The sequence below is a fragment of the Dipteris shenzhenensis genome, chromosome 15 (assembly GCF_047967505.1).
Source record: "Dipteris shenzhenensis isolate YYH24624 ecotype China chromosome 15, Dip_SZ_1.0, whole genome shotgun sequence".
Lineage (NCBI taxonomy): Eukaryota > Viridiplantae > Streptophyta > Polypodiopsida > Gleicheniales > Dipteridaceae > Dipteris > Dipteris shenzhenensis.
This window is the reverse complement of record NC_141610.1, coordinates 45,940,373-45,964,652: the sequence shown is the minus strand read 5'-3', so window position 1 is coordinate 45,964,652 and position 24,280 is coordinate 45,940,373. Positions and strand designations below refer to the sequence as shown.

General features: G+C 43.9%; 1 non-coding gene and 2 pseudogenes across 1 annotated transcript; 1 reads left to right on the top strand and 2 right to left on the bottom strand.

Moving 5' to 3' along the window:
• Positions 1 to 5,517: 5,517 nt before the first annotated feature.
• On the bottom strand, positions 5,518 to 6,750 carry LOC147893897 (25S ribosomal RNA; annotated as a pseudogene).
• Positions 6,751 to 7,653: 903 nt separating this feature from the next.
• LOC147893896 (5.8S ribosomal RNA) lies at positions 7,654 to 7,806 on the top strand. Its single transcript, XR_015542294.1, has one exon. It is a non-coding gene; the product is annotated as a 5.8S ribosomal RNA (ribosomal RNA).
• A 525-nt stretch (positions 7,807 to 8,331) lies between these two features.
• Positions 8,332 to 10,004, bottom strand: LOC147893895 (18S ribosomal RNA; annotated as a pseudogene).
• Between the last annotated feature and the right edge of the window lie 14,276 nt (positions 10,005 to 24,280).

The following is a 24,280-nucleotide window of genomic DNA, read 5'->3' as shown; positions in this document are numbered from 1 at the left end:
TGTTTTTAGCCTCCACCTTTGTGTGTATTCCCCCATTGTGTATGCGAGAAAGATGCAAGTGAGACTCCTTACTTCTCTCCCACTATCTTCACACTTACTTCCTTCCCCCCCTCCATATTGAAACGCTGCAACACTTTTGTAACATACTCCTTCTGTGAAAGCCAAAGGAGTTTCCTACTCCGGTCATGCATGATATGCATACCAAGAATATGACCTACAGGTCCCAAATCCTTCATGTCAAAGGCCTCATGCAACTTGGCCTTCAATGCATCAAGCTCATAAGTGTTCTTGCTAGCCAATAACATATCATCCACATAAAGTGCCAGGAGTATCAGGCTATTATCCTGAGCCCTTTTAGTGTAGAGGCAGTGATCAACTTCTTCTGAAAACCTGGGACCAAATGAAAGCATCAAACTTGTGATACCATTCTCTAGGCGCTTGCTTAAGGCCATAGAGACTCTTTTTTAGCTTGCAAACCAAATGCTCTTTGCCCTTTTCTTCAAAGCCTTCCGGCTGTATCATGTAAATTTCCTCATGCAAATCCCCATGCAAGAAAGTTGTCTTGACATCCATCTGCATAAGGTCCATATCCTCTATTGTCACAAGTCCAAGTACACATCTAAGTGTGGTCATCTTCACAACCGGAGAGAATATCTCATCAAAGTCCACACCCTTCTCTTGCTTGAACCCTTTAGTAACCAAACGAGTCTTGTACTTGGACACATCATCACCTGTGACCTTCATCTTGTAGACCCATTTACATGGCAATGCTTTCTTTCCATGTGGCAAAGAAACTAAGTCCCAAGTCTTATTCTTTATGAGTGAACTCATCTCTGATTGCATAGCATACTCCCACTTTCACTGATCCTTGTGCATCATAGCCTCTCTATAGGAAGAAGGCTCCCTGCAATCAGTAAGCATCACATAGTCTACCCCTGGAACAAATCTCTCAGGTGGTCTAGACATTCTAGATGTTCTTCTCAAGGGCATTTCAGCTTTCTATCCCACTTGCATATCAGCCACATTTGGCTCATCATTACCACCAATAGATGATCCATCATCTACCCTTGATTGTGTACCTGTGGGAGTACTTGGTGGCACCATTTCTTGCACATTTGGTGCATGGACAGCTTGTTGTCTATCAACATATGCGGGTGGATTCACATCCTAGAAAGTAATTCTCCTCATTTCCACATCCCTTTTAATAGAGAAAATGAATCTTCTTTTGTAAATTTTGACTTGCTATGTTGGGGCCTTTGGAGCCATGAGGTCAAAGTAGGTAACAAGTATGTTAAGATAAAGCCCTTCTTAGATGATCAATGTGGCGGGAAGTATTGGTTTATAGAGCGTCATGTTAAGGCGACGTTAAATAATGGAGGTACTGATATTCATGTGGATGGATGCTTTCGTCACATAAGTTGCATATGCATTTCACAAGATGGGCAACCATTTAAAGGCTTTACATGCCACCATTGCAAGGGGATAGTTAAACTTGCTGACTTTAGAATGAGATTGTACAGAGAAGAGAAGGTTGAGAATAAGAGAGGAGATAGGGGTACTGGTTGTGGAAGAAGGCTAGATTATCTTACAAAGAGTGAGCTTAGAAATGCAACTCTTTTTGCTAAAAGTCGAGTAAGAGACCTTTCTAAGCAACTATCGTGGACAAAGTCTCAAGTTGCCATTCTTTCAGTAAGAGTCCGCACTTTAAGAGAAGCTAGCATAGAGACTCTCAATCGAAAGGATGTAAAACGATTTTGCAACAATATAATCGAAGCCCATAGATTGGAAAAGTTTGGTGGTAAATTTGCCTTATGGGACTTTCTACAAGATGTTGCCACAAATATAATTAAGTCAAGTGCTGGACAAAGATATAGTGAGAACACAAAGGCAATATTTGAGGTTGCAAGGATGTGGGGAGGTCCAAGGTTACATGACTTCTTGAGTTCCAACCTCAATGGACCTTCTTTATCAACGACAAAGCGAGGGCAAAGACTTGCTACTCAGTTTGTACCTTGTATACATGGATATCTTTTTGATGCAATCACTGAAATTTATGAAAAAGAAAAAGAAAAGCATGGAATCATGTCAAGGATTCCCTTCATCATAGTGGAAGATGAAACTGCAATAAAGAAGCGGATAAGGTAACCTCCTTTTTCTCTAAATTATTTTCATAATCTAAATCTTTTTTTTGAATGCAAGAGGATTGCATATGATCTTACAGACTTGTGCTTATTCTTGCTTGTAGGTGGAATCCAAAGGATGACATGCTTGTGGGTTTTGATGGATATAAAGTAGATGATCATGAGTGCATGACTACATGCATGATCAAGGTGGGAGAAGAACAAAAATGATATGATCAGATTATTGATGCATTTCAAAATTGTGTCATTGGTGGACGTGCAAGAGTTTTTCTTGCCAATCCATTGCGTGATGCACTCCCATGCTTGGTTCTTGCACTTCATTGCACTTGCGGCCGATTTGATGCAAGTTTTGTCTGCAAGTAATTGGATCCTATTTTAAACTTTATGGAATGAGAAGCTAAAGACCATGGTTGGTCCAATTATTGGACATGCATCTGATGGTGATAGTCGGCAAAGAACATTGATGATCTCCGATTATCTAGATAAAAGAGGTAGTAGATTTGGGATAAAAATGGATGGATGGCCTCTATCAGCAAAAGTTTTAGAAAATCAAGTTTTTGGGCTGCATGATCAAGATTTTGTACATAATGGAAAAAAGTTAGTCAATGTTCTTGACAAGCCTAAGTGTTAATTGGCTATTGGCAATGTTTGGATCACCTTAAATCATGTCATTATTGTGTATGATGCTTTTTCTATCGACAAGCATATGCTAAGGGAGGGAGACATTAGGCGAGATGACCGCTAAAATTGGGCTGGAGCTCAAAGAATATGCAATAGACAAGTGCAATGGTGCTTGGGAGAATTGGCAAACAATGGAATTCATAGAAAAGAGAGGAGCATGCTAGGAACACAAGCTTATCTTGAAATTGCTGGAGACAACATCGACATCTTCTTATCTCCACATTTGAATCTTGTGGATCGAGTCTATCTTGCAGGCAAAGTCTTTTTTTTCTTTCAAATTTGGAGGTCTTGGATTGTTCATCATGCCAACTATACATTGAATAGAAACTTCATAACTAAGGAAGCTTTCTTAGATGTGCAACTCTCATGCCATTTTGTGGTCCTACTGATCAAGTACTTTAGAGAATTTTTTCCAGGCCTAAGGTGTCCTTTACATCTTACAGGTTCGGATGCAGTTGAAATCTTCTTCAGCAAGATTGGAAGCATGGTGGGACAAGAACGCACTTATTTGACTTGATGGATATGCTACATAGTGCAGGTAGTATGAATAGGCTTGCACACTTTGAATGCAAAGAGGATAGTCCTCTATTTACAAGGGCACATAAGAAGCAAGAACATGTCTGGAGAGAATTGAATCTCAAAGAGAACATGCAAGAAGCTAATCTAGGGGACTATGAGTGTGTGTCAACTGATGATAAAGTCATCGAAGCATTGAAGAAGGGACTAAAAAGTGCTCAAGAAAGGTGTGAAAGTTTGCATATGAAGCCAAAGGGTGAGAATATGAAGTCGCCAAGGAGTATACTACTCTAAGGAAGATATACCTCTTGCTACATCAAATGAGAACCTATTTGGAATAGGTTCCGATTGTTCCATATTTTTTCATGAAGAACACAAAACAAGGAAAAGAAAAAGGAAATGCAATCCAAGATCTTTGCAAAAAAAGAAAACACAAGCTATATGGTACCTTGGACGAGTTCAAAAAATGAGGAGAAAGGTTGGTGGGGGGTATGTGGAATATAAAAGAGGGTTCAACCTTTTAGATAAACCTTTTGGAGTAGAAGTCCAGCTTGGGTGGTATCAAAAGGCAAAAGGTTCAAGATGCTTCACATATGACCTTACAGACCTTGACATGATAAATACTGAGAGCGTAATTGCATTGGCAAACCTCACCTATGAGTGTAATAGCGATAAGTATACTTTAGATGAGAATGATTGGAATGTATTCAATGACTTTGTAAAGGGGCATTAAATGCACTTGGTAGGGGCTTCTTTGTAATCTTTCTAATATGATAAAAGCTTTATTACAATTATTACTATGCGCTGAGTTTAGTTTGATTTGTCTTGATGGATTTTTTAAATTATTTTTTTGAAGAGGCGAAACAATGAGACGACGGGTAGGAGGGGCCAACCAACTAGAGAAGGGTGGAGGGCCAAGATGATAAGACGAGGGGTGGGGGGCAAAACGAGGAGCGGGGGTTGCCAAACGACTAGAGGGGGGTGGTGATCGAGATGATGAGACGAGGGATGGGGGGGTGAAATGACGAGATGACATGCGGGGGGGACGAGCAAACGACCAAACGGGGGTGGGGGTCTGAGACAACGAGACGAGGGGTGGGGGGGTCGAGACAATGAGAAGAGGGGTGGGGGCGAGTGATCCGTCATCCCAAAAATATAAAAATAAAAACGAAAGAGAGGAGGGTGCATCATAATTCTCAGGAGGTCACCCATCCCAATACTATTCTAGCCCAAGCATGCTTAACTTCAGAGTTTTGATGGGATCAAGTGTAATAGAGATGGTATGACCGCACCACACAAACATATCGCATGATGCAGCCCTTAGATAAAGACGAACTTCGTCCACTATCTCAAGACCCCTTTCAACGTTCTCCCTCCAAGGGACGATCGGTTGAGGGCGAACCTCCAAGGCCAAATCACAAGATTTCCTCTCAACACCACCTTTCTTGCCCTTTTAGAGGCATGTCGTTCACACTCCTCGGCATGCACATTGACTCTTCCAAGATGTGCTCCTCGACACACCGATTCCAACAATCCACGGATGAAGGAAAGAGACGGCCACGACTAGTGGGTCATACTAGACAAGAATACAAAGCCCCCTCTATCCACGAGGTGAGCTGGGACATCGGCTAACGAGAAACCCACCCATGGATGCGGGCAGGGGGAGGGGACAAATCGATGTGGCGATGGGCTAAATCTTAGTGGATCCTAGTAGCAAGGCTACTCTGCCACTTACAATACAATACCCGGCTACATATTTAAGTCGTCTAGAATTGCCATACGGAGTCCCTGAGGCAACTGCTTCCATTGCCTCAGGGGAGGCTCCTGACACATGCTCTCAGGGATGCACGAGCGCCCCTACTATCAGTAGGCTTACAACCAGGGAGGTCTAGCAGGGGTTCTAACTTAGAGGCATTCAGTCATAATCCTACACATGGTAGCTTCGCGCCACTGGCTTTTCAACCAAGCGCAATGACCAATTATGTGAATACATGGTTCCTCTCCTACTAAGTTGGATTACTATTGTGGCACCGCTCATTAGTAGGGTAAAATTAATCTGTCTCATGACGGTCTAAACCTAGCTCATGTTCCCTATTGGTGGGTGAACAATCCAACACTTGGTGAATTATGCTTTGCAATGATAGGAAAAGCTGACTTCCCTTACCTACATTTCTCTATCGACTAGAGGTCATTCACCTTGGAGACCTAATGCAATTATGAGTGTGACTGGGTGCCATCAGCAATCACTCCTCCGGATTTTCACAGGCTATGGGGGGTGCACTGGACACCATGAGACATGCAGTGCTTTATCGGCCACTTGACTCTATCTCCTGGTGATCCGATTCCACTAGGGTGGGCTGGCCATTAAAAAGAAAAGAGAACTCTTCTCGAGGCCCCCGTCGACGTCTCTAGATTTGGGCATGTCATCATTCATTGTCGTGTCTCGATTTGGGAATATTGACCCAAGTACCTTTTCATGCACCCCCTGCATTGCGCCCTTTGGCACAGGACTGTCCCATCTCTTAGAATCAACTAACCCATGTCCAATCGCTATTCACATGGAACCTTTCTCCACTTTGTTCCTCAAAGTTCTCATTTGAGTATTTGCTACTACCACCAAGCTCTACACTGGGGGGCATCTCGCTCGAGCTCATGCTCAAAGTTGCACCACGACCCTTGCACCCTCTTATTCCTCAGGGCCTCGCACTCGCCCTGATGGTTGGAACACTTCAGTGCCATCCATTTTCGGGGCTAGTTGATTCGGCAAGTGAGTTGTTACACACTCCTTAGCAGATTTTGACTTCCATGACTACCGTCCTACTATCTTAATCAATCAATACCCTTTGTGGGATCTAGGTTAGCATGCAGTTTGGCACCGTAACTTGGATCTCGCTTCATCCCGCATCACCAATTCTGCTTACCAAAAATGGCCCACTTGGATCTTACATTCCGCACCAAGGTTCAACGGAGCAACATCGGCGGATGCTCACCTATTTAAAGTTTGAGAATAGGTCGAGGGTGTTGCACCCCCGATGCCTCTAATCATTTGCTTTACCCAATAAAACTACGAGGCACTCCAGCTATCCTGTGGGAAACTTCAAAGATAACCAGCTACTAGATGGTTCGATTAGTCTTTCACCCCCATACCACATCTAACAAACGATTTGCATGTCAGTATCGCTACTAGCCTTCACCAGAGTTTTCTATGGCTTCGCCTTGCTCAGGCATAGTTCACCATCTTTCAGGTTCCAGCAAATACGCTTCCACTTGAGCCTTTCACAGTAGATCACCGTCGATCGATGGTGCACCCCTCAAGGGGGATCCCACCTGTTAAGTTTGTTGCACCTCCATGGGTTTGCCACCCACATTGGCTCGCGTATGTGGAGCGTACGTGTTCTATAGACTCCTTGGTCCGTGTTTCAAGATGGGTCGGATGGAAATCCCAGATCGCCAACGTGTTGAGCGCATAGGTACATAGAGCCCACCTATGGGCCCATGCCTTGTTCCTCAATGGCATAGGCGGGCCTTCGAGAGCACCCTCTTTCTCACCGTGTTGACCCACGCTGACAAGCGCCCTACTTTGAGTAGTGGACCAGCTCATGCCATTTTGCATCCGACTAGAGCGTGCCCGCGACATCTGTTTGCTTACCTCCCAGCAATTCTAAGACTCTTTAACTCTCTTTTCAAAGTCAATTTCATCTTTCCCTCGCCGTACTTGTTCGAGCTATTGGTCTCTCTCCTATATTTAGCCTTGGATGGCTCGCATTCACTATGTCCCTGCCCTTTGTAAACACCGCCCATCGCTCCTACCGATTGAATGGTCCGATAAAGTTTTCGGATCACGGCGAGGTCGGAAATATTGTGAGAAGTTCATTAAGCCTTATCATTTAGAGGAAGGAGAAGTCGTAACAAGGTTTGTGTAGGTGAACTTGCGGAAGGATAATTGATACATGTTCATGAGGAACAATGCAAATTGTGGAACATCGATGCGAGGGGCCGTGCACGGAGGCATGGCCACCGACCCCTCGCCAGAACCAAATGAAATAGGGCGAGGTGTCAGCCCAGGCGGCTTGTTAGCCATGCAACGATGAGACAAGGAGGGGGACTCTCTCTCTCTCTCTCTCTCTCTCTCTCTCTCTCTCTCTCTCTCTTCCCTCCTCCCTCGCCTACGGACGTCCGCGAGGGCCGCCCCACCTCCGTCTCCCTAGAACAGGGCCAATTGCTAAACCTTCCTCTTCCTTGGGAGTGTGAGGCACCAAAGAAACACGCCGGACTGAGCCTCCTCCCTCCGAGAGGACATGACGCACGAAGCAATGACTCTCAACAACAGATATCTCGACTCTCACAATGATAAAGAACGCATTGAAATGCAATACGAAGTGTGAATTACAGAATTCCGCGAATCATTGAGTCTTTGAACGCAACTTGTGCCCGCAGCCACTCCAAGGGCATGCCTACCCGAGCGTCCGCACCACACCGTGCCCCCATCCCCTCCTCCTGTTGTGAACAGGAGGGGCAGTCGATGGAGCGGAGCTGGCCGTTCGTGCGGCCCTCGCCATCGTGCCCCCTCTCTGGAGCAAGGTGCCCGATGCAGGCGTCTAGTCTGGTAGAAACGGAACGACAGCATTGGGCAGTGCCTCGCCACGAGGGTGGTTTGTCTCGAGGGAGGGGGGGACTGTTCGCGTCGCCTATGCACGATGGAAACGAGCTCGTAGGTCTCTTGACTTGCATTCACGACATGGACCTCGGATCAAGCAAGGCTACTCGTTGAGTTTAAGCATGTCACTAAGTAGAGGAGAAGAAACTAACGAGGATTTCCCTAGTAGCAACGAGCGAACAGGAAAGAGCCCAGCTTGAGAATCGCATGGCTTTGCCGTACAAATTGTAGTCTAGAGAGGCGTCCTCTAAGACACACCGAGCACAATCCCCTTGAAAGGGGTGCCGAAGATGTGAGAGCCTCGTTAGAACTCGGACGCTATCGCTCCACGAGGCATCATTGTCGGGTCAGGCTATTTGGAAATGCAGCCCTAAGCGGGTCATAATGATGACTCGTGCTTACTACTAGGAATTCCTTGTTGAAGATGCAATGCTCTATCCCCATCATGAGGAAATTTTAGGATAAATTTTAGAAGATTACTCGGGCCTCTCGGCCCAGGCGGTAAACTCGTTGAATTCATCAGTGTAGCATGCGTGCAACCCATAACATCTAAGGGCATCATTGACCTGTTATTGCCTCAAACTTTCGTGGCCTAGACGGCCATAGTCCCACAAAGAGGACCCTTCATGTAACTAGTTAGCAAGCTGAGGTCTCGTTTGTTAATGGAATTGACTAGACCAATCACTCCACCAACTAAGAACGGCCATGCACCACCAACCATAGAATCAGGAAAGAGCTCTCAATCTGTCAATCCTTACTTATATGTCTGGACCAGGTAAGTTTCCTCATGTTGAGTCAAATTAAGCCGCACGCTCCACTCTTGGTGGTGCCCTTCCATGAATTTCTTTAAGTTACAGCCTTGCCACCGTACTCCCCCCGGAACCCAAAGACTTTGATTTCTCATAAGGTGCTGGCGGAATCATCAAAGTAACATCCGCCAATCCCTAGTCGGCATCGTTTATGAGGTTGAGACTACGATGGTATCTAATTGTCTTCGAGCCCCCAACATTCATTCTTAAACATCCTTGGCAAATACTTTTGCAGTAGTTTGAATGTCTTTCATAAATCCAAGAATTTGACCTCTGACAATGAAATACGAATGCCCCCAATTGTGCCTATTAATCATTACTCCGGTCCCAAAGTCCAACACAATAGGACTAGAGTCCTATCGCGTTATTCCATGCTAATATATTCAGAGCGTAGGCTTGCTTTGAGCACTCTATTTTTTTCAAAGTAACATCACCGAACTTGTGTCCCAGCCAACTAAGGCTAGGAGTGTATCCCGATAGAAAGGACGGGACGACCAATGCACACCAAAAGAGGCAGACTGCCCGCCCTGCCTTGAGATCCAACTATGAGCTTTTTAACTACAACAACTTAGATATATGCTATTGGAGCTGGAATTACCGCGGTTGCCGGCACCAAACTTGCCCTCCAATGGATCGTGGTTAAGGGATTTAGATTATACTCATTCCAATTACCAAACTTGTAAAAGCCTAGTTTTGTTATTTATCGTCACTACCTCATCATGTCGAGATTGGGTAATTTGCGCACTTGCTGCTTTCCTTGGATGTGGTCTCCGGCTCCCTCTCTGGAATCGAACCCTAATTCTCCATCACTCGTCACCACCATGGTAGGCCTCTATCCTTCCACTGAAAGTTGATAGGGCAAAAATTTAAATGAAGCATCGCCAGCGCAGAGGTTGTGCGATTCGGGAAGTTATCATGATTCACCGTGTCATTGGGCAAGCCCACGTCGGCACCGTGTCATCGGGCAAGCCCACGTCGGCCTTTTATCTAATAAATGTGTCCCTTTTGGAAGCCGAGAGTCGGTGTACGTATTAGCTCTAGAATTACTACGGTTGTCCGAGTAGCGAGGCACCATCAAAGAAACTATAACTGATTTAATGAGCCATGGGTAGTTTCACACTACAAGAAAATTATACTTACACACATGCATGGCTTAATCTTTGAGACAAGCATATGACTACTAGCAGGATCAACTAGGTAGCTATACTTGGTCACACCGATGTCCCTAGGGTCATAGGTCCCCTTATCTCCGCGCCAAGGTTTTGTACGGCCACGTGTCGCTGGCTGCAGACCGCGACGTCGAGCGCTGCCAACGCACAGGGGAAGCCAACGAGCGATCCATGGGCGTTACCCAACGCCCTTTTCAAAGATCCCCGGTCGCCCAATGTACACGCGCCATTGCCGCCTTCGACAGAGCTAAAGACTCTCTGTTCTCTCTCTTTTCTCTTTTTCCTCCGTCCGTTTCTTCTTTTTCTCTCCAATATCAGGGTGCTTTCATGCTATTTGTGAAGCTTTCGGGGAACGTAGCGTATTTCTGGTTTCGTGAAGTGCTTGTGAGTTGTCACAGGAATTGTTGTAGCCGTTAACATAATTGAGTATCACAACAATTTTCACAGGTCTCAAGGAATTCTTCCCGTCACTAGCTTAATTGTGTTCATTGATTTCGGCTCTTGCTAATTTCGCGGTGATCGTTTCAGGAGCTCCATCGTATCTGCCATCATGCACGAGTCTTGTTTCCTTCTTGAGTCATCTGGAAATTTATACTCAAATTTGAGCCGGCTTCCTCCACAATGCCGCAGCATGGCCAAGGTCGATCGAGGTAAGATCTTGTCTCGATTTCATTGGGCGATCACGCTTGTGATTGGCGGGTTTTCGCCATCTCTACTTCACATTTCGTACGGCAAACAAAGTTGTGATTGCGCAGCATCCTTTTTCCTAGCGAGCGGCTCACCTAAGATTGGAAGTGTTTCGTGGAAAGAGCTTCCGTGAGTTAATCCTCCACCATCTTGGTACCGTAACCCCAAACGTCAAGCTGCACCATATGGACTAATAATTCATCTTTCTGCGTTTTAGAGCACGCTACATTTGCAATGCGAAACTTCCTAAATCTCCTGATGAGCACGATGGCAGACTCGAAGCAACCACAGAAGAAGACGCGTCTGCCCTAATTCTCGAGGAGCCATCTAAATATGAACTTTCACGACCCGTTCTTTTTTTCTTTTTCTCTTTGCAAAGAGAGAAAATTTTGTTATTATGAAAATAAGAAAAGTATAGTCAAAGCTCAAGCAGCGTCTTTCAACCCTCTATAAGCAATCTTTAAGTCATGAGACTTACAGGAGTAAAATCTGAGTACTTCTAAAAACTGCTCTTGCATCTTTGGATACAAATCTTGAAGTAGTTTTTGTTGACTAAAAATTACGTCATTACGAGTTTGCCAAATGTATTGAAGCAACACTGCCCAAAGACCGTCATGGTGCTCTTGTCACCAAGCAAAGCTACTTTCCATTGAAAGGGAACACAGATTTGAGCCGGAAAACCAACTATGAACACGTCTCCATATAGCCTTAGTGATAAGACAGCTCCAGAAAAGATGAAAGTGAGATTCCATTCAGACCTTGCAAAGAGGACAAATTGGAGAGATATCTTTCCATTTACATAGTCTATCTTTGGTTGGTAATTTGCAAATTAGAACCTGCCATAACATAAAATTGCATTTGTTGGAAGGAGTATCTAACCATACTCTGCGCAGCCTCATTGCCCAAATATCAACTGAATCCATAGGAGCATATTTCCTCCATTTATCTCGAAGCCTAAGGGCATATCAGAGATCATACAATCACAAAAATCATGTAGTCGAAGCCGTGACAGTTGTTTGCCTAGGGAGGTGACCCAATCACTTAGATCTCTGGTTGGCCTATAAACTGAGCAGCAATACTATTGCAATCCATCCACCTCCATCTTCCACAATCCCATAAATCAATCCATCTCACTAATCCACGGGTGCACAGGCGGCGGGCCATCCTTGGATGTAGTTGAATAGGAGCTAAATGATTATTGTAAGCCTATCAACTAAACAAAAAATTCAGACCAAGTGAACTATCTGCAGCAGCAAATCTTTGTGTACCTTTCCAATCACAGTCCTTCAAACTAGAGCGCCATGAAGCAAATAACTTTGAAAGGATATCAGAATGGCGAATTTTGAAAGCAAAGGGGGACAAAAGTACCTCTTGCCATGATATATCGTGAGAAATACCTAGCACTCCAGCTTCCTCCATTAAGTGCCGAGCAATAATGGCCCATGGCTGGTGAGAATGCAACCTCATAAGCCATTTACAACAAAGCCTAATGTTTTTATAAATGGATGCTGAAGTATGTGTGGGTGTGTGGATTTGTATGTGTGAGAGCATACTTTTATACTATGGTTTACACCCAGTGTTGGGCAGAGTGAGGATGTCATAGTAGCTAGTCCCTCCTATGCGTGATGGAGTTTATGTGTTTTGAGGATGAATTTGGGAATGTTCCTAGATTCATCTAGGTATACAGCCTAATGTTTTTAGTTTTCAACTGCTCAAGCCCAAAACCACCGATCTGCAGTCGCAACCCGCCAAGAGAAAGAATGCCACTGATCGCGCCAAAGAAAGTCCTGCGCTATCTTGTCAATCTTTGCCAAACACCTTTGGGGGATAGGAAGCACTCTAGCCACATAAACAATTGACGGGATCATTATGTGCTTGAGAACCGTGGCCCGTCCTAAGACGGAAAGCCTTTCTCACACCATTTATGGAATTTAGCACAAATCTTTTGCATACTCCAATCCATCCGCTGCTGCATCGTCACTCTTGCACCTAACGGAACACCAAGGTAATGAAAGATAGTGCCTGTAGGTATTTCAGCATAGCCATACGAAGTTAACCATTCCGGTGGATCTCCCAAGCCAAGATATAGTATAGTGCTTTTGGTTGAATTAATCCGTAAATCAGATAGTGCAGCAAACTCTGAGACGATAGAGAGAAATTCCTCAACGTTCTGCTGATTAGTGACCAAAAATGAAGAGTTGTCATCGACAAAAAATTGCGAAGCAACTTGCGTTCCATCCGGTAATCTCAATCCCTGAAGCAAGCCCCGAGCTAAATGTAAATCAACCTGCCGAAGGAGAGGCTCAGTGACTAGTGCAAAGAGTAAAGGCGCTAAGGGACAACCTTGCCTTACTGAGCGCTTTGGCGGGAACCTATCATAATGATGCCCATTTATGGAGACATTTGCTGTAGCATTCGTGAGCAGGGTAGCTACCATGTTACAAAAGCCATATCCGAAACCTAGTTGTTGCATCGCCTTGAGAACAAAATTCCAGCTTATGCGGTTATAGGCCTTCTCAAGATCAAGATTGAGGAGAGCGATCTATTGGTTGGATGCAAGGGCATCGTCAATAGAAATCAACATGTTCAGCACAGCCTCGTGAATATTGGGACCATAGATAAATCCATACTGACGCGGGTGAATTCCACGAGCCAAAATGAAGCGGATGCGCATTGCCATAGCCTTGGCCACAACATTGTTAAGGGTCGCCAATCTGATGGAGATAACCAATTTCCTGACTTTGGAATTAGCTTTATAACTCCGCAGTTAACAGAATGTGGAAGCTGCCGTTGCTGGACACAATGATTGAGTAGAGCAGTAAGATCATGGCCACAAACTGACCAGAAGTGCTGGTAGAAATCCAAAAACACACCATCTGGCCCAGGCATCTTTTCTTTGGCCATAGAATGAACCACATACTGGAGTTCCCTCACCTAAAATGGTCGTTGTATGACAGCAGCCTCATGAGGGGAAACAATACGTGCCAGAGGCTCCAAAGTTGTGACAGGGCACACTTGTCATAGTTTGTTGCCTCAGGAAGACGAGAGCCCACAATAGAAGCAAGGTGCGTAGCCATAATTCTGGCAATCTGCGCATCGTCAGTGACCTCCCTGCCATCTGGCCCTGTAATGGCTGTCACACTCTCTTTCAGCCTCTTCTCTTTCACACACTTGAAAAAATAATGTGATGGTCTGTCTCCAAGATCCAACCACGTGAGTCTGGAATGCACTCGTGCCGTTGCTAGCTTTAAGTGTTCAATCGAGCGGAGATGAAGCTCAATGGACTTAATTAGTGGAGGCAAAAGTTCATCGTTTGGTTGAATCTGCAGAGCTGCGAGAAGAGACTCTTATTTCACTGAGAGATGATTCTTGTTGTCTACGAAGTCGAGCCTGATGTCTCCCATAATGCTTACAAACTTGTGTTGCAGTGGCCAAACATTTTTCCCATTGATCAATAGGACACTGAGTTTGACGACGAGCGTAGAGCCACGCCCGAGTGATTTGGCTATCAAACCTTTCTTTACCAAAGTAACTTACGTTCATTTTGAAAGGTAAAGGCCCTCTTACAGAGGCTGAATCTGTTAAACATTTAAAGGTGAAGACTATAGGCAAATGATCTGAAATGATAGAATTGTTTATTATCTCTCCTCTAACTCTCGGATCAATCCACCATCCACAGTGGGAAACGTAAAAACGATCTAGATGTCCAGCTCTCCAAGTAGAATCAGCATGTCTATTATGCCAAGTATGTAAACGCGAAGAGTCTGGAGAGGCATGAAAGAGATCCAATCAGAGAGAGAAGACACAGAGAAGAAATTATCCCATGCAGTCTCCTCAAGCGGTGAAAGTGGAGCGTCATGAGAGCGATCCAAAGTGTGGCTTGTCATATTCCAATCCCCAGCATAGATAGCTTGTCGACCATAGTAAATGGTGCCAAAGTCTCGCACTTTCCTGTGGATTGTTTGAAGCGTAAACAGTAATGCATAAGAAGGTGACATCATTGGCAGTTATTTGCACAGCAATATAATCCCCAGGATCCCCAATCTCTACTAACTGTGGCTTTAGGAAGGATCGAATAAGAAAAGCCGGACCACCCTTGCCCCTGTGAGGGCAATTGGCAAAGCACACATAATCATCTAATTGTAGTGATGATAGAGAAGAGGAGCCTGTCTTGAGCTCTTGCAGCGCACAAATTGCAGGTCGATATTTGCTTATCATCCTATAAACAGCCACTTGTTTCCAAAATGAGCAAATCCCTCCGACATTCCAACTAAGAAAGGAGCATTCCATGGTTAAAGCCTGGTGCAAATTTGTCATCCTCATCAATATCCTGAAGTGGTGCATATAGATTCGTGAAAGCAGCGTTTTGGCACGCGACCCCTTCAGTCATCCGGAGAGAAGAATGTTTAGGGCTCTTAACTGATCTGGCATTATCCAAAATGCGTGCATGACGGCTATTCCCTTGATTCCCGTGAGCTGGAGCTAATCTCAGCTTCGTCTCACGTGCATTAGCAGCGGTCTCTTCCGCATCTAAGTCAACAGAATTGACAGATCCCTGTTGGCGAACAGAAGATTCCCCATATCGTTGATTAACCATTCCGTTGGTAGTGCAACGTACCGTCGTGCCATCTTCTGTCATCCCGTTGTTTCCATGCTGTGTAGAGACGTGAGTGTCATCAAAGCAAGCTTTATGGTGTGCATGGGTGGCAGATGACTGCATTGGCATACCTATGGCTGTCTCACCAAGTACTTGTGCATGTTTAAAACATTGATAGTTGTTGGTATTGGTATCCAGATTCACCCTTAAATGGAAAAAGTTGAAAAAGTGCAATTTGTGCATGTGCAAAGATCTTTTAATAAATCCAACATTATTTACAATTTCGAATTGTTTCTTTTTCCATGCACTTGCTTGCTATATCGCTCGTAAGGATGCCAAAGGTCATTGCATTTCATAATGCACAGCATCAAACCCGATAGCGTGCCCTTTAGCCTATTTGTGTTTTGAAGCATTTTTGAAGCATTTTAGGACACATTGCACTTGTTTGGGATATCCAATTTTGCTGACGTGTATCGTCGACCGAGGGGGAAAGACCGGTAGTTGAAATTTTGCTACTCTCACGAATTTTAAATTCTTACACCTCCCACCCATCAAATCTTGAAAGATTAAGTACCTACGCCCTATAAACGCCCTGCAACTCGCACACGCCTCAACGTGACCTTGCGTAGACTTTGGTTTGCCATTGTCTTCTTTTGGGTAAGTTGTCTTCTATTCTTTGCTTGCCTCACCAGCTAGGTTCGTTGGGTCTATTCTGGATTGATCATGGCCATGGCGTCAATGGCAACATGCAGCTCGCCGTCACTTGCGAGAGAAGCAGACAAAGGCTGTGAGACAAGACAACTGAAAAGCTAGGTCAAGGCACAAGAAACAGAGTGCAGGTCGAGGAAAGCGCTGACACGGTATCGAAACGACAATGGAAGACACTTTTACAACATTTGCAAAGGGAGAAATAATGAGAAGAAAGAAGACTCCTTGCAGAGCAGCCAGAAGCGGTGCAGATGCACGCATTCGATCACTGCCATCAAAGTGAAGAACATGAGCTGTGGTGGCACGATTGGTGGGAGCATTCAAGGTAGCAACATCAAGCCATTCAGGTGATTACTAGTCTCTAGTCTTCACAAGCTTTAGCCTGCACCCTAAAGTTCATAGAGTAACAACCCTACCAACACCTCAAGAGATGCACACCCAAAAGGCGATGCTCTCTAACCTAAGAAATAAACTATAGAAAGTAAAAGGGGTGCATAGCTTAGATCAACTAGCTGCAAAGAGGGCAACATTAGCTATGTTGGTGTCCCCTGAAACAAAGGAGAAATGGCTTATGTGGACAATGTCGAAGATGTTGTTAATCAGAAGGACCAATGTGGCTCCAATAGTTGAACGTAGAGCAGAAGCAATGCATGATCATCCTGATCCGAGAAGTATATGAGCTTCAACAGAACGCAAGAAAAGAAGAGATAGCCTAAGTGCAAAAGTCATTGCTATAGTGATGACGACGTTTTGGCACGAAAATATGAGAATTTCTCCAAATAGAAAGGACATCTATAAAAAGTGGACGAGACGCAAGGTGTTTGAGGAGCACATCATACACTCGCCAGAATTGTGATTGTCCTAAACCAGCACGGTTAAACAAATATTAGTTGTTCTCTAGCCCAGTGGCATGGTTGAGCAGAAATTAACAGCAATATATTATGTAATATATTGTTATTTTACTAAACCAGCCCAATGGTTGGAACATCATGTGACCGTGGTTACTTCAGCTCAATCACCAATTATGTGATTATCCTGAATTAGTGTGGTTGAACAGACATTAGTTATTGTCCAACCTGGTGGCGTGGTTGAGTAAAAATTAAGAGCAATATATTTTGCAATATATTGTTATTTTACTAAACCAGCCCGGTGGTTGGAACACCATGCAATCATGGTTGCTTCAACTCAATCACCAGTTATGTAATTGTCCTAGACCAGCGTGGTTAAACAAACATTAGTTATTGACCAGTCCAATGGTTGAAATTATTGTGTTTCTTAATACTTAAATTCGTTACATTTAATTTCATGCTACACTACAAGGCATAGGCCATTTTCCGATGGAAATTCCGACGCTTTTTATATTAAAATTTTTTTTTTCACGGGCGCAAATGTCACTATAAGTGTCGCTAAAAGCATCGGAAAAGGACCGTCGCTATAAAGCGTCGCTATATAGCGACACTGGCAAACGTCGCTATATAGCGACACTAAAAACGTCGCTATATAGCGACACTGTTAATCGTCGCTACATAGTGACACTGGTAATATATAGCGATGATTAATTGAAGTTAAAAAAAAGGGTTAGTGGGGCTAAACAGGGCTTCCTTTTGGCCCTGTTTAGCCCCACTAATCCTTTTTTTTTTTTGTAATTACAAAAGAAACTTTTTTATAACAAAATTTCCCTTGCTTGCAGGGTGATACAAAATTGTTCTTGTGAAATGATGAGTAACAAATACATATACATGTCGGACATATACAACAATGTTTGTAACAAAATTACCCTGTCGAAAGGGCGATACAAAATTGCTCAAACGAGCGGATATACAAAATGCTACTACCACTACTACTCATCCGAATCCGAATCATCTTCGTCTTGTTGGCATGTTCCTTGGCCCTCAACACATGCGTCTTCTCCCTCGTTCTCGCCACCTGCGTCCGATCCTTGGCCCTGTTGATTGCTCGCCTCCGATGATGGGACGCTTGAGCTTTGACCCTAAGAGTGAACCATATAAATCGAAAATTAGATTGAAACTTAAATTAAAAAGTGAGATTACAAGTAGGAGTAAACTTACACCGTGCGAGCAGCCACCTCAGCCCAATCGACCGTCGCTCCCATTGCCTCTTGCTCAATGAACCACGACTTTGTTTCTATCCGAAATGCGCGTCGCGTCTTTGCATCTGTAGGAAGACGACCCATCGCAGCTTACTGTGGATCCAATTTATGAGAGTTAGAGTTAGCTAAAGTGCATGTAATATGTAAGTAAAACAAATAGAACAATACATTAAATGAGAAGAAGTAGACTTACCACGGTTGCCTCGAACGCATACCGTCCGCCTGCACCAAAGTGCGAAGTACCTACGACGTCCAGCCGTCTCTTCGCAGCCCTCCTCTGACCCTCGAATATTTCGGGATGGTCCCTATGTTGCTTCTTGAAGTACTTCCAATCAGCTTTGTCTACCCAGCTGGGTTTAGCCAACCCCTTTGTAATGGAAGTACGCAAGGTTGATCTATGATGCTTCAGGACCAAACCCATGCGCTCTCGCATATAATCGTCATTAAACTCCACATTTGGCGGATTAGGGTATCTTTGTTTTAACTCATCGATCACCGCCTGCTTCTTTTGGGCATCTTGATACCGCCAATCGGTATTTATGCCGCTCTTGAAGTGATGACTCATCAACCTCCTCATGGCGGCCATCACTGCTTTACCCTTTTTATCTTCTATTATCTCTCCGGCAGATGTGATTTGATAGGAGAGATCCCCTGATGAGTAAGGGGGACTGACGGTAGCAGAGTCTGAAGGAGTGGAAGCTGCGCGAGCCCTTTCGGAGCGAGGAGTAGCAGTGGGAGTAGGAGAGGGAAAGGGACCTGACTGATACTGTGTCTCCGGACCAAGTGGAGACCTAAAGGAGCGTGAGTGTGCTGACTCGTCTACATCTCCCGAGTCAGCACAACATGAGCCGCCCGTCCTACTCTTCCTTCCCTTGTGAGAGGCATGTGTAGGTGATGATCCCACGGTCGAAGGGGCATGAGGGGATGGCTGGGCAGTACGTCCACCCGTCAGTGTAGGGGAAGGAATTGCTGAGGTCCTCTGAGAGAGCAGAGAGAAGAATCTCGCTGCCTCCTCATCGCTCACCTGCGCTACAAACTCGTCGGGACTCCTGACAAAGCCATGCGCGGCTAGCAAAGGAGTTCCCCGAGGGGTAGTCGCAGTGCTACATGGAAGAGGAGTCGGACCAGGGGTAGTCGTAGTGCTAGGTCCGAGAGGAGTCGGACCAAGGGTAGTCCTCGAGATAGTCGCCTGAGAGGAATCAAAGTCCTCTCGAGCATATAGATCGTGAGCTCTCCTCCTGCGAGGCTGTCCGTACTCGTCGGATGAGCGATGTGATCCCATGTCTAACATAGACACAAACACGAAAACAGAAAACAAAAAAACAAACATAAGCATAGGCAAGAAGAAAGAAGAGGGAAAGAAAAGAAGAGGCAAAGGAAAGAGGAAAAGAAGATGGAAAGGAAAGAAGAGGGAAAGGAAAGAGAAGAGGAAGAAAAGGAAAATAGAGAATAAGAGTTAGAGAGAATAAGCTCATGCTTATGCTTATGCGGAAATAGAGAATGAGAGAAGGGGGAAATAGAGAAGGGAAAAGAGATGAGGGGGAATGAGAGAAGCATAAGCATAAGCTTATGCGGAAATAGAGAATGAGCTTATGCGGAAATAGAGAATGAGAGAAGCATAAGCTCATGCTTATGCTTCTCTCATTCTCTATTTTCGCATAAGCTCATGCATAAGAGAATGAGCTTATGCGGAAATAGAGAAGGAGAGAAGCATAAGCTTATGCTTATGCTTATGCTTCTCTCATTCTCTATTATGCTTCTCTCCTTCTCTATTTCCGCATAAGCATAAGCATGAGCTTATGCGGAAATAGAGAAGGAGAGAAGGCGGAAATGAGAGAAGGAAGAAATAGAGTGGGAAATACAGAATGAGCTTATGCGGAAATAGAGAATGAGAGAAGCATAAGCTTCTCTCATTCTCTATTTCCACATAAGCTCATGCATAAGCATAAGCTTATGCGGAAACTTAAGCATAAGCTCATGCTCATGCATGAGCATAAGCATGAGCTTATGCTTAAGCATAAGCATAAGCATAAGCTCATGCTTATGCTCATGCGGAAATAGAGAAGGAGCTTATGCGGAAATAGAGAATGAGCTTATGCTTCTCTCATTCTCTATTTCCGCATAAGCTCATGCATAAGCATAAGCTTATGCGGAAACTTAAGCATAAGCTCATGCTCATGCATGAGCATAAGCATGAGCTTATGCTTAAGCATAAGCATCGGAAATAGAGAAGGAGCTTATGCGGAAATAGAGAATGAGTTTCCGCATAAGCTTCTCTCATTCTCTATTTCCGCATAAGCTCATGCATAAGCATGAGCTTATGCGGAAACTTAAGCATAAGCTCATGCTCATGCATGAGCATAAGCATGAGCTTATGCTTAACCATAAGCGTAAGCATAAGCTCATGCTTATGCTCATGCGGAAAAAGAGAAGGAGCTTATGCGGAAATAGAGAATGAGTTTCCGCATAGGCTTCTCTCATTCTCTATTTCCGCATAAGCTCATGCATAAGCATGAGCTTATGGGAAAACTTAAGCATAAGCTCATGCTCATGCATGAGCACATGCATGAGCATAAGCATGAGCTTATGCTTAAGCATAAGCATAAGCATAAGCTCAGGCTTATGCTCATGCGGAAATAGAGAATCAGCTTATGCGGAAATAGAGAATGAGTTTCCGCATAAGCTTCTCTCATTCTCTATTTTCGCATAAGCTCATGCATAAGCATGAGCTCTGCTTATGCTCATGCATGAGCATGAGCTTATGCTTAAGTTTCCCCCTTCTTTATGCTTCTATTTCCGCATAAGATTATGCTTATGCATGAGCTTATGCGGAAATAGATGAGCTTATGCTTCTCTCATTCTCTATTTCCGCATAAGCTCATGCATAAGCATAATCTTATGCGGAAATAGAAGCATAAAGAAGGGGGAAACTTAAGCATAAGCTCATGCTTCTCTCATTCTCTATTTCCGCATAAGCTCATGCTTATGCATAAGCTTATGTTGAAATAGAGAAATAAAGAAGGGGGAAACTTAAGCATAAGCTCATGCTCATGCATGAGCATAAGCATGAGCTTATGCTTATGCTTAAGCATTAGCATAAGCATAAGCTCATGCTTATGCTCACTACTACACACGGATCCTATTGCGACGTTTACGTACCGACGTTTAATGCCCGCTTAGCGTTAATCGTCGGTATAAAAAGCAGGTTTCGTAAATCGTCGCTATATAGCGACTATTGCTGAAAGTCGCTATATAGCGACTTTTTCTATAAAACTCACTATATAACGACTTTCAAAAGTTGCTATATAGCGACACTGATACAAAATATTATAGCGACGTTTTTACAGAGAGGTTATTTTTTTTATAGGCCTTAAAAGTTAGTTTTTTCCAATGACAAATTTTTTTAAATTTTCATACATGTTTGAACTCATAGAGAATAAAAAAATGAGAGCATGTACATCAAGCCTTTGAAGCTCATATATTCATGTCCAAATTTGAGATGAGAAAAATCAAATAAGGGCATTTACATCAACTGTTTCATCTTGAGCCAAGTCTAAGGCGCCAAGTAAGTCTATCTCCAACTCCATACCGATTCGATCTCCTATATCATCATCGTACTCTAGCATCGTACGTTCACCTAAAGGTATTTGATCATCTTCTTCAATAAAGCTTAAGTGTGGTGATTGATCTTGATGATTGTTGTCTTCTTCGTCAATATCGTGATCTCCATCCTCCTCCCGTGCGATGTCATTATGCGCATCTTTCTCTTGGCTCATATGGTGATCTACATCTTCTTCGCTAGATTCATCAATTGGATCCGGCATTGGTAGTGGCATCTCCATATCCACATCTCGATCTTCAAAAATTTGCTTACTTCGTGGTGCAACTTGGATCACGTACCACCATCTTGGATCAGAACGATCCGGATGAAAAACCACCTATATTGAAGATGGGTACCAAATGTCGTCAATTATATATATATCAATGGACTTTAAAAACGAAAGCTTCGACTAATTAAATCATTAGTATGCACCTGCTCACAGTGCTCGGGAAGAACAAAAGTATCACTTTCATCGGTCCAATGTTTGGTGGAGTCTATTGCAAAGAGACCGCTACTATCTTTTCTCACTGTCGCATGGGGACCGTTGTAAGTAGTTCTAAACCATTTTACATCAAGAATGAAAATAGTAAATCGTCTGAAATCAATTTCATAGATGTCGCGTATGGTTCCACAATAATCCAACTGTGAGGAGAGAAGATTGGTATCCGAAGCACTTGCTCGGCTATCTTGTGTGAAGTTAGCCATGACTCCACAATCATACGTGACTCTCTTTGAATCGATGCGTTCCACACGAAAATGTCGTCCATATGACTTTTTGTACTGTAAAAGAGCATCATTAAAACAATGAAGATGCACCTATTTTATAGCATATATTGCCACAAATAATTACTTAATTACGTCAAGAGATAAGAAAATTACATGCACCATACATCCAGATGATAACTCTCGCTCGCGCTTGTTTATTGTCTCTCCATCACGTTCGGATTTACGTAGAGCCAGTTATAGCCAATCAAGTGACATGTGAGTAGGGAGAAGAGCCAGATCTCGTGGATATGGTTGTGATCGCCTGTACATTACTCTGAATCTCGTCCTTGCATTTATTCTTTCTGCTTTGGCCACTTCACATCTCTCAATCCACTTCTACATCTCAGGGCTATTGAGGATACAAAACTTATTGAATTTCTCCATTTGCTCTTCGGTCATCTTTCTTTCAATCCCTTTTCCTTGGGGAACCTCGCCAACGATGTAATCATCATCCTTGTTGTGCCAAGCTTGCGGCATATCAGGATCCGTGGATGCAAGAAACTCTGTGATATATACTAATGACTCTTGCACAAGCCATCCCTCTGCCATGCTTGCTTCCGGTCTTGCTCTTTGTCTTACAAACCCCTTTAAATTTTTCATAAACCGCTCGAGAAAAAACATCCATCGACTATGAACGGTACCTGCTATAGCCACCTCATCAACTATGTGCACAAGCAAGTGGACTTGAGTTGTCATAATGCTCGAGGGAAAGTGCTTCTCAAGCAAGCATACGGCTTCGATGGATTCCACCCTAGCCTTCTCGATGCTCGATATAGAGATCTCTTTTTGAGATATCCACCTATTTCACATGTCCATGCATATCTAAGATATTTGAGATATCCACCTATTTCACATGTCCATGAAGAAAATACATAATGCGATTTGATAGTAAGCATACCTCACAATACCACAGATCTTGAATATAGCATTTCTAACATCTTCTTGTACGCACCCTTTTATTGTAATTGGGAGGATGAACTATCAAAGCAACAATGAAGTCATGTCAACAATATAACATAATAATAATTACGCTAATACATCACTATTATCGGTATACTAATTCTACTTAGAATACCTGTAAGACCTTGTGCCAATCATGGGACTTGAGGCCACTAAGCTTATTGTCCTTTGAAAATTCTCCTTTCAAGCAATGCATGTACCCTGTCAGTGTTTGAAAAGAGGCAATGTCTGCCTTGACCGCTGCCTCCTCCCTCGTAGAGAGGATCCACGTTGCTTTCGGGAGGACAACTTTTCCCGAAGCATGCACTTGGGGCCACAAATGAGACATCCTATTCATAGCACGCAAGTCTTCTCGCACTCCTCTCGAGTCCTTGGAACCAACCAAGTGTGCCCAAATAGTAGCCCCCACATTCTTGAAGATATGCATGGGATCCAAGAGATGATTGATTTGTAACTGACCCCAATAAGGAAGCTCGTGAAAGATCGATAGCCTCTTCATACCTTCGCCCTCCAAGCTTGAATCCAATCACTTGCCTTCAAATATGATGGTGGTGGATCAAGCTGACCTCCACGTGCGATATGGTCAAGCGGAAGGTATCGAGCATGACCTTCATAAACATTTTTCCTCATATGTTTGGAGTAGCGTGCAAGCAATTTCAAAGCCGGTCCACAAACAGGACAAGCATGGTACCCACTTGTAACAAGTCCTGCATGCATGCATGAATGTGTTAGTACAAGACATGCGTGCAAAAGAGAGTAAAAAAAACATAATCCCTCATTGAAGTAAAGACACAACCATGTACCTGCACACTCTCCATATCCTGGGTAGTCATGCATGGTCCACATCAAGATACCCCTGACCAAAATATCATTGGTATG